The sequence below is a fragment of the Podarcis cretensis genome, assembly GCF_951804945.1.
Source record: "Podarcis cretensis genome assembly, chromosome: 3".
Lineage (NCBI taxonomy): Eukaryota > Metazoa > Chordata > Lepidosauria > Squamata > Lacertidae > Podarcis > Podarcis cretensis.
The window spans coordinates 14,741,953-14,755,054 of NC_137172.1; the positions used below are offsets into that span (position 1 = coordinate 14,741,953).

Sequence of the window (13,102 nt, forward strand, 5' to 3'; positions counted from 1 at the left end):
ATTACACAGTGTAAATATGGGTGCTCCTGTCGCTTCTATGAGAGATGCTTAACTCTCTTTCCTTGCAATATCACTTTCCCCCCCCTTTTCATGTTGTATTGATGTTGACTCTCCATTTCCTTTCTCCTGATATGACAGTTTACTGAATCTGGAGCAGGGTCACGCAGTCCCCACTTGAGAGAACTTTAATTGGTTTTGAGAAAACTTGTTTGGCTTTCTTGGAAATGCCTCAGATGTTTCGCCTGGAAAAGTGTATAAGAAAGTAAAAACCTAGAGGGGTAACTAACAAAGCTAGGAAAATATATTTGCAAACATAAAAAATATGAATGCTGTGCATAGCTATCAAAACCCACACAGAGCTCACGGATAGACACAGTTTCATTCACATTCAGTTCGTGGGTACAATTTCACTGTAACAATTCAAAGCAGAGTTAATGTCTTGCCCGAGGAGAAACTTGCAAAATTGCTTCAAACCTGGCTTTATGTGAAATTCCCTTAGGAGGGACTCTAATCTGGAGTGACCCAATTTTGGTAATTTTGACGGCCGTGGATCTTAGACCTTATTCTTTTAAAAGAGCTGCTGCAAGATGCCTATTTTAAATCTTTTAATCTAAATGCATGCAAGTTCCACAGACATATATAGCTGTCGCCTGTACAGATTCTTTGTTTTTCATCACACCGCTGCAAGTCTTGTTGGGTGAAAATTAAAGAATTAATGTGATAACTGGCTGCACACACACAAACACACTTGCACCCTAATTACCATGTGGAAACAGTGACTAGGAGTTGGATTTGCATGCAACCACAATGTCATCATAAAGCCTAGGTTCATTTGACTCCAGTGAGTTTATTGTAACACAGTCCTTAGGTAAAGGTAAAGGGACCCCTGACCATTAGGTCCAGTTGTGACCGACTCTGGGGTTGCGGCGTTCATCTCGCTTTATTGGCCAAGGGAGCCGGCGTACAGCTTCTGGGTCATGTGGCCAGCATGACTAAACCGCTTCTGGAGAACCAGAGCAGCACATGGAAACGCCGTTTACCTTCCCACTGGAGTGGTACCTATTTATCTACTTGCATTTTGATGTGCTTTCGAACTGCTAGGTGGGCAGGAGCAGGGACCAAGCAATGGGAGCTCACCCCGTCACGGGGGTTCGAACGGCCAACCTTCTGATCAGCCAACCTTCTGTGGTTTAACCCACAGTGCCACCCGCATCCCATAGTCCTTATACACTCACAAAATCAAATCACGATAGAGGCAGAGAAGCATCTCTTGGAATCCTTGCCTACTTTGAACATCCATGTTGGATGCTTTAGCAATGTTTCAGCGAAGGAGAAGAATTGATGGGTGGTTTCAACTTAATTTTACTCAGTATGAAACCATTGAAATTACTGAACGTGACTAAATTAAATCCACTAATTCCCATAGGCCTACCACCCATAATCTTAAAATAAAATAATATCTGATTTCATCTTCAATCTTCTAATCCATGTTTTTTTGCACTTGCCTATCAGCTCCTACAAATTCGCATAAGTAAAAGCAGATGCGTTTAAACTGGTTGTTACAGTGGGCCAAAAGTTTTAAATCCCAGTACTTTAGGCTCAGGAAAAGTGTTGACTGTGCTGCCCCTTTTCAGCATATCCACCTCCTCCTCCTCCTCCTCCTCCTCAGACTCACATAATTAATTTGAAAATCTGTTTGGGTGATTTCTTCCCCCATCTAAATTGTTTACGTAAGTGATCAGTCTGGCTGCACCCACACAACTTGATTGCATGTCAAATTTTGCCATCAAGTCACATTAGTAACATTTAATTTATTAATCAGTAAAATTTGATGTAGGCAAATCTGTGGCTTTGAACACTGCATTCTATTTAATATTGGGTTCAGCTCTATTCCTTTCCAAGTTTCATTGCATTTTCATCGCTGGTCCTGGCAACCAACATTATTTCCTTCCTTCTGAATCACTTAGATGTTTTGAAATGGATAAGCAAACATGTGTCATGGGCCCTGTGCATACGTCTTGGCAGGACCGATCAGAAGGTGAGGAGGGTTGAGCTAAGGCTACTGAGACTTGCCAAGGAGGAGCCAAGTGGTTCTTTGGCCAACATTCCTGACCCGCTGGAGCCTGATTTTCCAGTAGAGGAGGAAGAACAGATAAATCCAGCCCCAGCTACACTGCCCCCTGAGAGTGAGAGTGCTCCTGCAACTGGGGCGGTGCATGAACCTGAGTTGTTCAGGGAGTTGGCCAGACAGACTGAAACAGATGTGCTGGCCTGACATACTCACAGGAGTGCCCACTTGCTTGTCCAGTTCCATCACTTTGGATGATAACTGCACAAATAACTGTGCCAGCCCTACTCTTCAAAAAGAGAGCAAAGGAGTTGTGTTAGTTTTTGAGACAGCACCTTCACTTGAGCCTACTAATGTACCTTAGAGCACTTGTTCTGAATTATTGAGCTGTGTAACCTTCAACCTACTCTCTGTTAAAGCCGTGAAGTGACTTTTGGAATAAAAATATTTGCAGACATAATTGGGCTGAGAGTCTGAGCATGATGTCAGGACAAAATGCACATTTTAGGAGCAAACCAAATGCATTTTGCACTCTCCGTACCCCATCTGGTTTGTGCAGCATTATATTTGGGAGGTGTTTCCCGCCCCATACTGTCTCCCAATCCTATTTGATGGCTTTCCCATGAGAGTTGTATTCAATGAGTGGATTCAAAAGATGTACGTACAAAGGAACCAAATTGGATTGGTTTCATATATCTTCCTTGTTTTCCATACGCAATTATTAGGTAAAGGGTCAGCTCCAAGTTTGTAGGCTCAGGGCTGGTTGCCTTTTCCCCTCATAAAGGCAGCAGCTGAGGCAATTGTGGGGAAAAGTGGCAAAAACCACCTGAGAGCCAGTGTGGTGTAGTGGTTAAGAGTGGCGGACTCGTAATCTGGTGAACTGGGTTCGCGTCCCCACTCCTCCACATGCAGCTGCTAGGTGACTTTGGACCAGTCACACTTCTCTGAAGTCTCTCAGCCCCACTCACCTCACAGGGTGTTTGTTGTGGGGGAGGAAGGGAAAGGAGAATGTTAGCCGCTTTGAGACTCCTTCGGGTAGTGATAAAGTGGGATATCAAATCCAAACTCTTCTCTTCTCTTGATGCTCCTCGCAATGCCACCCAGCTCTTAACTGGCTGGAGTATCTAGCCACGTTGGAGGCAGCGTCAAGAGGCATTGTGGAGGAATCATAATGACAGCAGCTCCAGATGCTTGGCCCAATATTCCTCATTGCCAGGCCCTAGATTTATTTTAATGGAGGCATCTGCACCAGCTGCAGGGGCCCTCTGGGGCATTTGAGTCCTCAGCATTTTCCCAAGGGAGCCATGTGATACCAGGTCTAGTGAATCACTTTAAGTTCTCATCATTTCAGTAGCTTAAAAAGAATGCATTGTCTGCCACAGATACTGCCATGTTCTTTGCAAGGGAGGAAAATGGGGAGAAAACCAAAACAAATTGGTCCCATCTCGAGTGAACACTCTTGACTACCACATCAGCTCTGGTGGTTACCAGCCACTACTGGATATTGCAGAGCCTAGGGAAGGTCATTCTTTCCCTACATGATTTCATTTTGTGTGGACCCCACTTCCAGTTTTTTTAATTAATTCCATTCCTCCTTCTTTAACTGCTCTCTTTTGCAGTTAGGTGAGAACACCTAACTTTCCAATGAGTGAACAACTGCAAATAAGCTTGTCACCCCTTCATCTACTTCTAAATGAAGTTTATCGTCAACACAGTCAACTCTCATTTAAAAACCAAGTGGCTGTTGATGGTAGAACTCAGCTTCAGTGCTCCCAAACTTTGGGTGTTGAATTGCAGCCCAAGCTTCAGGGTTCACTGAGGTATTGAGTCCACGAATGATAAATAGGCCACATCAGAAATCTGCTCTGTGCTGCTCATCTGATTCCCATCCATCTAACAGAAAGATATCTGCTGCAGATGAAAAACTAACCAATTTCTTGTGGCATAAACTTCCATCTGAAGAAGTGGGCTCTGGTTCACAAAGAGAAAATTTATCCCACATCATATTAGTTGGCTTTTAATCGTGCCACAAATCACCTTTACTTTTGCTGCTAGAAGCTAACACAGTGGCCCCCTCGGGAATTTGAAGAAATTACAGTTAAGTCCACATGGAATTCCCAGTCTCCCCCAGGTAGAAATATTTGCCACAGAACCTTCATTCTGAAATCCCCTTAATCCTGTCCTTGTTGGGTTCAGATGGCAGTGATTGGAGTTTGGGCCACAGCATGGCAGTACCTCCACAACAAGCCTCTTTTGCATGAAATACAGCTTCATAATATAGCTTTCTTACATATAAGCAAAGGCACTTGGGAGAAAACAAAATTTCTCAAGGGAAAGATGAGGCTAAGAGTGGGTCTTTAATATTACAGTAAATCAAGGTTTATGCACTTGCCCTTTCTCCCTACACCTCCATGGAAAACCAATGCATTTCATATCATATTAGACCTGTGTGCACACACCCTTTCGTAAAGTAGACTTTGAAATGACTGTCTGCAGTGAAAGATCATTTTTGAATCGCAGATGGGTTAATTAAAAATTACTGTTCATATTCTTGCTATAATAATAATAATAATAATAATAATAATAATAATAATAATAATAATAATAATAGAAGCTGCCTTCTAATGTCTTCTAAAAGCCTGGTAGTTGTTGCTCTCTTTGACATCTGGGGGAGAGCGTTCCACAGGGCGGGTGCCACTACTGAGAAGACCCTCTGCCTGGTTCCCTGTAACTTGGCTTCTCGCAGCGAGGGAACCACCAGAAGGCCCTCGGTGCTGGACCTCAGTGTCTGGGTAGAACGATGGAGGTGGAGATGCTCCATCAGGACCGAGGCCATTTAGGGCTTTAAAGGTCAGCACCAACACTTTGAATTGTGCTCAGAAACGTACTGGGAGCCAATGTAGGTCTTTCAAGACCGGTGTTATATGGTCTCGGCGGCCACTCCCAGTCACCAGTCTAGCTGCCGCGTTCTGGATTAGTTGTAGTTTCTGGGTCACCTTCAAAGGTAGCCCCACATAGAGCGCATTGCACTAATCCAATTGGGAGATAACCAGAGCATGCACCACTCTGGCGAGGCAGTCTTCAGGCAGATAGGGCCTCAGCCTACGTACCAGATGGAGCTGGCAAACAGCTGCCCTGGACACAGATCTGACCTGTGCCTCTATGGACAGCTGTGAGTCCAAAATGACTCCCAGTATTGTTGAGAAAGACAGGTTTTCATGAAATCTGTAGGTTAAGGGCTAAGTGGCATATTTTCTATTTGAGTCATAATCCATTTGTGAGGAACCACCTGAAATTAAGAAAACAGCAGTCCAAAGGATATCAATGGAACACCTGAAATCCATACACTGTTGCTAAAGTAGATTACCCTCCCGAGGGGGGCTACAAGTAAAGCAACATCTCTGGTATTGCCAGTGCCTGGCAATTTTAAAACAGTAAACAGAAATTGGAGCAGCAATGTAGGCAATGGGAGTAGAGTTAAATAATTCCAGAATGCTTCTAGATTGTCTCACAGCTGTACCAGTTTATTGGTGGTCAGATTTATAATGCTCTGGTAACCTCTAGGTTAGAGTTCTGGTACATTTTATATGTGGGGCTGCCTCTGAAGATGGTTTGAACATTTCAGATGGTGCAGAATTCAGCAGCTAGGTCGCACACTGAGGCGAGACAGTTTGAGCATATAACACCAATCCTGGCCTGACTGCACTGGCTGCTACTTAGCTTCCAGGCCCAATTCAAAGTGTTGGCTTTCATCTTGAATTGCTTAGGCCCACAATACCTCAAGGAATGCCTTTCTCCATGTGAAGCTCATCACCTGTGCTCATCACCTGAGGCCCTTCTTCATGGATCTCCTCTGTGAGAGGTTCAGAGGGCTGCAACATGAGAACAGGGCCTCTCTGCCATTTGCAGAATGCTCTCCCCAGGGTGGCTCACCTGGCGTCTGTCTTGCCAAAGGCAAGGTGGTTCTTTTAAAATGAGATTCAGAAGCAATGAAAACTACACAAGTGAGAGAGAAGATTAAAGGTTTTATTCTGAAGGAGCGTCTCCATCCCCATCGTTCTACCCGGAGACTGAGGCCCAGCTCTGAGGGCCTTCTGGCGGTTCCCTCACTGTGAGAAACCAAGTTACAGGGAACCAAGCAGAGGGCCTTCTCGGTAGCGGCACCCACCCTCCCACCAGATGTCAAAGAGAACAACTACCAGACTTTTAGAAGACATCTGAAGGCAGCCCTGCTTAGGGAAGCTTTTAATGTTTGATGCATTACTGTATTTTAATATTTTGTTGGAAGCCACCCAGAGTGACTGGGGAAGCCCAGCCAGATGGGTGGGGTATAAATAAATAAATAAATAAATAAATAAATAAAAAATAAAACAGCAATCAATGTATATATACCAAGCAAGCACTTCAGTCTGCCACTTGGAAGCCCTCAAGTTTGCCCGGCCCTGCAGTCCGTGCACGAGCTTCAAAGAAACTCTGCCCAAACCGTCCAATTTTATAGATAACCACCCCCTCCCAGTGCCTCACTTTCTCAAAACAATGTCCAACATCAAAAAATGTACCCAGCATTATCCTCCACAACTGATGAGGCAGCTATTGGGGGGGGGTTACCTCCTCCCAATGTTCTCAAAACATCTAAGACTGTTCTCACACCATCAAGGAACTTAACAAGAGTGGGGTGGGGGGAGGAACAGAGGCAGGAAGGGCTCTGTGTCAGATCACTAACTCCTCAATACCTTTTGTTTTCCGGATGTATTTCCCATACAGCGTCTTGGTTACATATATTTAGGTGCCAGACAAAAATATTCCTCTTCTGACCTAGAGCTTCTGGGAGAAGGGCCGCAACTCAGTGGTAGAACATCTGTTCATGCAGAAGGTCCAGGGTTCAATCTTTGGTGTCTCCAGGTAGGACTGGGGAGGACTTCTACTTGAAACCCTGGAGAGCATCTCATATTGAGCTAGGTGGACCACTGGTCTGCTGACTAAGGCAACTTGTTTCCAGACATTACTGGACTGGCACAGGTATGACACATGCTGCCACAGTTCCCATGGTACTGAGGTCATGTGCAAAGGACCCTGCGGGGATACATTCCTAACATGCTTATTTATACTGGATTCCTGTTAATTCACTGAATAGGCAACAAGGTAATGAAGCAGCAATTGATTGAGTAGCATGCCACTAAATATGGCCTAGTCCCAAGCCCCAAGTCCCTGTAGAAAGATAGTTGAATCTAAGCAGCATTAAGTCTGGCCAATACCTGGATGGGAGACAGCCTGGGGACCTCATGAATACAGTGGTACCTTGGGTTACAGACGCTTCAGGTTACAGATGCTTCAGGTTACAGACTCCACTAACCTAGAAATAGTACCTCGGCTTAAGAACTTTGCTTCAGAATGAGAATAGAAATTACGCGGCGGTGGCGCGGTGGCAGCGGAAGGCCCCATTAGCTAAAGTGGTACCTCAAGTTAAGAACAGTTTCAGGTTAAGAACGGACCTCTAGAATGAATTAAGTTCTTAACCCGAGGTACCACTGTACACACAAACTTGAGTTTTGTCATAGGCAATGAAGGAAGTTAGAATACAAATGTGATAAATAAATTCTAGTCATTTTGCCAGGACTTTTCATTAATATTTTTTTTATCTATATCTTAACAATCTATCTTGTATTTCCTTCTGGCATTTAATAACTGTTAAGGCCTTTTAAAATGCTGCAGCATTTAGTTCACTCTCACAAACAACTGCTGTTCCAGTGGCTCCAAATGGCAGCTTCATGGTATGGAACTGAAATGAGTAATGGATCAATGCACACAGTGTACCAAAATGACCCATGAAAATAACTTTGAGCTGTCTGGGTGGATGGGGATGGAAGCAGAGTGTTCCACTCCGTCACATTCTGAATGGACAGCGGAGTGGAAGGAATAAGCTTTGGTGCTGATTCCACAGTATGGAGAAGTCTGCTTTCTAATTTTCATACATTGCGATCCATAGCGAAAGATAACTTGATTTTCTGGACTAATCAGCTTCAAGAGTTTTGTGTTTAAACATGATCCAAGGGCTTCATTTCCTTCTCTCCTTCTCTCTTTTTGCTGGAGTGGGAGAGAGAGGGATAGATGGCTTGCTGAAAAATCTCCCAGCAAAGCAATTTCAGCCTTAATTAGTATGCAGAGATACCTCCTTAATTGGGGTGCCATTGGCATCCATGTCGTTAATGGCAGGTCCAGGCAGTGACATAGGGCTAAATGGCATTTAACTAGGTGTGAAATAGAAGCAAATATTTAATCTTAGACCGCTTCCAAAGGATGTGTGCATGTACAGTATGGTAGAAAATCATGAATAAAATAAGAGAGACAGGAAATGAAGGCAACTAATGGATTCTGAATTACACTTACCAGTATTTGACTATGCAGCAGAATTCTTAACAGCAATTAAGCGAGAGGAAGATCAGGTGAAATAATTCTTTTTGAGGTCTTTCTGAATTAAGTGTTGGTTTTAAAGTGGAAATTATTCACCTGTAGCAAATGCATTTTATGGAAACCATTCTCTGTTTACAGATATAAACTCCCTCTGAGGTTCCAGACACGGAAAGCATTTTGTTTTGTTTTGTATTTGGGTGCAATCGGCTATAGAAAATAATGTTAGAGGCTGCCTCTGCCCTTCCAGGCTTTCCTGTGTGAAAGCTCTTTAAGTTAAGAAATAACTGCGTACTATGATGGGTTAGAAGTCAATTTTTGGATAACGAACCATAGAGCTCTGGAGGGAATACTGAGAAACTTAGCAAAATCAGTACTATATGGATTTTCAGTAGCCACTAACTAAACTATAATCTTCAGATTTGGAGACAAATATATATTCAGCTTTATCTGGACAGAGTTTGCTGCCTACAGTAGAGTATATAATTGATTAAAAATGTGAAAAGATACTTCAGCGTAAACAGCATGCAAGATAGAGCTTTTTTTCATGAATATTTCCCTATGCAATTTTTGACGTTGAATAGTCTCGTGAATCTTTGAATATTTACCAGATATCTGGCAAATCTTTCATGTCTATGTTTTCCGTTCAGTTACGTTTGATTTCAGTATTTGATACTTTGATGTTGGGTTCTCTGTTCTTTGATATATGAAAGCTGATATTTGACAACGTTTGATAGTTGAAATTCAGTGGTTTGTAAATAAAGGCCAGCTCTTTCAAAGAGCTCAGATCCCATTTGAGCTCAGATCCTATTTGGAGAGATCCTTTAGAGACCTGCCTAAAGGCAAATGTAATTAGAGATCCTGGATATATTGGGTTACTCTTATAATTCTGTGACTGGGATGCTCCCAAAGGTTATCTAGTCCAAGCGGAGGAAACACGGAAGACTCAGCCACAAATCAGACCCATAAACTGATTAATCTTTGTCATTTTTCTAAAGTTTAGAAAGACATGAGTAATGGAGGTCACAATATACATTTAGGGATCATCTATATTCATTCTGCTTTGCTTTCACAGATTTTATGTGGGGTTAGACTGGTCTTTCTTGAGCATTCATCCTGATTTGCTTGTGAGGTGTTTATGCATCTTCTCATTCATTCATTCATTCATTCCACACATTTGAATGTACAGTGGTACCTCTGGTTGCACACGGGATCCGTTCCGGATGCCCGTTCGCAACATGAAAAGAACACAACCCAAAGCGGTGCATCTGCACATGCACGGGCTGCAATTCGCTGCTTCTGCGCATGCACGTGATGTCACTTTGCACTTCTGCGCATGCGCAAGCGGCGGAAGCCGGAAGTAACCCTTTCCGGTACTTCCGGATCGCTGTGGGATATAACCTGAAAGAACGTAACATGAAGTGGACGTAACATGAGGCATGACTGTATTGGGGCATGTGCAGAGTGTCAGTGTTTGTAAAAAGCAAAAAAAAAAAAAAAGAAGAAGAAGAAGGAAAGGGTTCTGACCTCCCTTTGTCTCTTCAGCCTGGTCCTCGGACCCTTGTCTGCATAAAAGAGTCCACGAGAATATCCTTGCAGAGTTTTATTGTTAAAAGTCCTTGTGCAAAACACGACTGAATAACTATACACACCAGCACTAACCAACCAACCAACCCAAACACCAGCCTCAGCAACCTACTAACATTTCTCACTCTATATATACAACTTGGTGCAGGCCGCTGAGTCATGCTGACCCAGCTTTATTCACATTAAAGAAACAGCGGCCATTTTAGCCGTGACACAGAGTGCCCATTCGACTCACCAGCAGAATGCGCTAATAGAACAGAAAACACCAGACAGTTTGGGTAGGGTCAGTTCCTTTACTGACAGTATAATGCAGTTTCACAGCTTAACGGTTACATACACTTGTAGTACACCGTCCTTCCTGCAGCAGTCTCCTTGCAACACAGATTAGGCTCTAGCCAAGGGTGGAGCCCAAGAGCAAACTTGCTTCAAACACAAGTGTATTTATACTTTAGACTGTGCTGAGCCACTGTCACATGCTTGCTGATTCATACTTAACTAGTTGCGGGTGCAGCACAAAACACACCCACATTAACTAGCACACCTAGATTCACCCTTTCTTGTCCTTTTCCTCTGCATGCATAAATCCTTATACAGCCGTATCTTGGTTTTCGAACAGCTTAGTTCCCGAACATTTTGACTCTCGAACTCTGCAAACCCAGAAGTGACTGTTTTGGTTTGCAAACTATTTTTGGAAGCCCAACATCCGACGGGGCTTCTGCAGTTTCCGATTTAGAACCAGTGCTTTGGTTCCCGAATGTTTTGGAAGTTGAATGGACTTCTGGAATGAATTCTGTTTGACTTCCAAGGTATGACCGTACATTAACAGAATGTATTTCGCCACGACTTTCTAAACAAAACTTAAAAGTTCAGGAACTGTTGTTGTTTTAAGTGGTTTAGTTGTGCCAGAGCCCTTATGAAAATCATGAGCCGCATGGAGACGTTGGAGACAGAAAAAAATTGCCTTTCCTTCCCATAAAATACCTGAAATTATGTAAGTTTCCTTAAGGTTCAAAACTGACCATAGGAAGTAGTTTTCACATGACATCTACATTTTATGCAGAGGCGGATTTAGAGGAGTGCGACTGATTCAGTCACATGGGGCATAGCTCCTTGGGCATGCTGCAGGGAACACTGCAACTATGTTTTAGAACCATAGGCAGACTGTGCCAAATTTTCATGTTGCACAGCATGACACTGAAATTTGAGACGCCAAGGTCCGCCATTGTTTTATGGAACATGTGGTGATGGCCACCAGCTTAAGATGATTTTAGAAGGTTATGGTGGGTGGCTCTATCAACAGCTACAAGGCATGACAGCTAAATGGACCTCTGTATTTAGAGGCAGTATACGATACGATAAGATAATCTTTATTGCCATGGTCCCATACAGAACAACAAAATTGAAAAAATCTACATCAGACATTCAGAAACCAACAAGCCTGCTATCCCACCCTGATTATCCCCCTAAAAACTCTGATACCCCATAATTAAATACAGTATACTCCCATAGAGACTACCTTAAAAGGTAAAGGTAAAGGTACCCCTGCCCGTACGGGCCAGTCTTGACAGACTCTGGGGTTGTGCGCCCATCTCACTTAAGAGGCCAGGGGCCAGCGCTGTCCGGAGACACTTCCGGGTCACGTGGCCAGCGTGACATCGCTGCTCTGGCCAGAGCCAGAGTCGCACACGGAAACGCCGTTTACCTTCCCGCTGGTAAGCGGTCCCTATTTATCTACTTGCACCCGGAGGTGCTTTCGAACTGCTAGGTTGGCAGGCGCTGGGACCGAGCAGCGGGAGCGCACCCCGCCGCAGGGATTCGAACCGCCGACCTTTCGATCGGCAAGCCCTAGGCGCTGAGGCTTTAACCCACAGCGCCACCTGCGTCCTTACACTGCATTTAAAACCAAAATCGCATTTGGATAGAAACTGTTTCTCAGGCGGCTAGTCCTAGTCTTTATAGCCCTGTACCTTCTTCCAGAAGGCAGAAGCTGAAAGAGATCATTTCTGGGGTGTGCACTATCCTGCACTAGCTTTGCAGCTTTCTTATGACACCTGGAAGCATAGATTTGATCCTGCTGAGAACCAGGGACTGGGGAGGGAGGGTCAAGGCACAGTGGTTAAGCATCTATTTTGCACACAAAATCCACAGCATCTCCAGCTAGGGTTGAGTGAGATTGCTGCCAGAAACCCTACAGAGCCTCTGGCAGTCAGTGTAGATAATACTGATCTAGATAGACTAATGGTCTTGACTCAGTAGCTTTCTATACCCTTAAGGACTCGGGGGTCCTTGCAGCCCTCACTTGCCTATCTCTTTTGTACGTGAATGGGACTGTTGTCTGGGCACAGTGGTAGACTGGATGAAGACCGACAAACTGAGCTTGAACCCTTGAAAACCTTATGCACACTGCCTTGAGAGGAAAGCCCAAATAGATATATACCTTATTTTTCTTTGTATAAGACAAGTTTTTGTTTGTTTTTTTACTATAAATAATTGTTAAAAATTGGGGGTTGTCTTATACACAGATAGTGCAGAGGGGGAACGTGCGATTGGTGGCAGCCGCGAGCAGGAGATGGTTATCGGCGATGGGGCGTGTGATTGGTGGCTGCAGCAAGGCCTGCTGGTGATTGGCTGCTGCTGCAGCAAGTGGGCGGGCAATTTGCGTCTGCTGGCGGCAAGCAGGCAGATGATTGGTGGTTTTGTTGAGGCGCGTGATTGGCAGCAGTGGTCAGGTGGGTGAGTGATTGTCGGCAACATAAAAGCTCCTCAAATAGATAGATTTCACACCTCTTTTAGTCATCTGTGTATTACATTTTGAATTCCTTAAATACCCTAATGGAAAACAGTCAGTATAATGGTTTTGTGCCCTAAAAGGAATTATATATAATATGACAACAGTGGTTTTTTCCTGGGGGGGCACAGAAAATGCATACCCCTAAACATTTTGTGAATCTTTGTACTTTTGTCCATTTACTGTATTTATTTTCCTCGGTTTGAACAATAAAATGGTGATTTTCTTGAGTCAAAATGAGAGTACCCCTA

General features: G+C 43.9%; 1 protein-coding gene and 1 long non-coding RNA gene across 31 annotated transcripts in view; one reads left to right on the top strand and one right to left on the bottom strand.

The window, feature by feature from the left end:
• NRXN1 (neurexin 1) overlaps positions 1–13,102 on the top strand; it is a 1,023,765-nt gene that overhangs the window by 402,020 nt on the left and 608,643 nt on the right. The gene's annotated exons all lie outside the window — the stretch shown is intronic.
• Positions 1–13,102, bottom strand: part of LOC307211992 — a 964,702-nt gene that overhangs the window by 73,214 nt on the left and 878,386 nt on the right. The gene's annotated exons all lie outside the window — the stretch shown is intronic.